The sequence below is a fragment of the Grammomys surdaster genome, unplaced genomic scaffold (genome assembly GCF_004785775.1).
Source record: "Grammomys surdaster isolate TR1022 unplaced genomic scaffold, NIH_TR_1.0 125934, whole genome shotgun sequence".
Classification (NCBI taxonomy): domain Eukaryota; kingdom Metazoa; phylum Chordata; class Mammalia; order Rodentia; family Muridae; genus Grammomys; species Grammomys surdaster.
Genome location: NW_021620757.1, coordinates 427509 through 429662, shown reverse-complemented (window position 1 = coordinate 429662; position 2154 = coordinate 427509).

Sequence of the window (2154 nt, the reverse complement as noted above, 5' to 3'; positions counted from 1 at the left end):
GCTTTGACTGTCATAAAAGTGAAGATTATGTCTTCTGTGGCATGAAGGGCTACAGCCAGGAAGGGATGTGCATATGAATAGGGAATAGTTCTACAAATCTGCCAATCATGTCTTGGTCAACATAGTGGATATTTTTAAGTGTTTATTCAGATTCATGATATTTTGTGATACAATATATTTATGCTATGTCATTTTCATTTTTGTATATTGTAGTCTTCCAAAAAGGGTTTTAAACTCATAGCAGGTATAAATTCGGAAAGTTTCAACAAATGAAAAGAACAATTTTGCCGGGCGGTGGTGACACACGCCTTTAATCCCAGCACTTGGGAGGCAGAGGCAGGTGGATCTCTGAGTTCGAGAGTTCGAGGCTAGCCTGGTCTACAGAGTGAGTTCCAAGACAGCCAGGGCTACACAGAGAAACCCTGTCTCGAAAAAAAAAACAAAAAACAAAAAAGAAAAGAAAAGAAAAGAAAAGAAAAGAAAAGAAAAGAAAAGAAAAGAACAGTTTTATGAGTGTCGCTCTTAGGAACTATACAAGGCCGTGCATCCCACTCTGCAGCTGTTGTCCATATATATCCTCCAATCCTTTATCCCTTCTCACATCTCAGCTCCCAGTATCTCCCAGTCATCAAAGGTTGATGGATAATTAGGAACAAATGAAGGTCACTGCACTAAAGACATTTTCATGGAGCCCATAAGGATTTTGTGTTGCTTAGAAGTAGGGCCTGAAACCCAGATAGAGAAACACTGGAGAGATGCTCTTTGTGAGGAGAGATGCATCCTGATTTAGAGTACACCATTCGCCTATTTCTGGCTCTAGTACTACTCAGCTAAGCTTTTAGCAGAGATAGGTAAGAGTCCTAGATAAGAATAGCCCAGTGAAAGTCCATTCCCATGTTCCAGATAAGGGCTCATAGAAACACCGTTCCATTAATCTATTTGTAAGATTTACAATCTGAAAAGCTTTTCCTTGCCTGCACCTAATGATGTGGAAAATCCTGCCCTCTTAAGGTTGACCTCTTTAAGAAATCACTTAAGTGTATAAATATAAAAAAAAGAAAGTTAAACAAAGTTCATAAAATAAGAGGAGAAAACTATCCTTTTTATGAACTCTGCCTGACCCAGTCTCTGCTCCATGGCAGCCAGGAAGAGCAGTCATCCTGGGGACCTTGGGATGGGTCGGAATCTTCCAAGCTTAGGTAAAGTTGCAATTGCACCAACCTCCACCCTAACCCTCAGAAAAGCCAAAGACATAGCAGTCCAATGAAATTAACTTTATTTTTATCGTGAGTTTATTAGAAAAGTTGTTTGCATCCTGTCACTGGATACTCTCAGATCCCAGGATCAAGACCCACTAGATTTTCTAAATCACAGATGGTTTTTCTTATAACAAAACATGTTATAAGACAACTTACACATGATCCAGGCAACTGCCACATTCTGTGCAGTAGTTAAAATGAACTTCTGGGCAAAAGGTGAAGTCTGCTGTTATCCTAGAGAAGCCTCCGCTTGACTCAGCCTCTCAGATTCATCTTGGAATGTTTCCATGGACTTCAGTATTTGTCTGTTTTGATTTTTGTAATTTATATTTCCCAGAACTCTGAAAAGTAACTACCCAGCCTCCAAATTGAATCACCTTGGTTAATTAGGTCTCTAACTCTACCTCAGAATTTCCTAAGCAACCTGCATGCTATACCTCCAGTAGCTTAGCAGAGCCGGTAAGATTTGCAACGAGCCCATGAAAAGCATATCAATTTCCACAAACTTAGTCTTTATCTATCCCCTTCTCTGTCTCGATTCGTTGTCAACAAGGCTACACGTGTCAAACCTCAGAGGCCATCCCTGATTCTACCTTCTCTCTAGAAAGATCTTTCCAGTTGCCAACAGTTCATATCATGTTGATCTCGAAAGAATCTCTTGATTCTATCCCATGGTATTCTGCCAAGCTTGTCACTCACTACAGACAACATTCTGCCAAACATATGATGCTCCTGATTTCCAAGACTTTTGTCTAGCCATGCTCATGGCACAGCAATACCATTGTTGGGATCTCTGACTTTCATAGCTGATACTGTCACCGCTTGGCTGAAAAATTATAATCAGTGGGCCCTCACTGCCTACAAGAAAAACAAAATAATTCAGGATGACTAACAA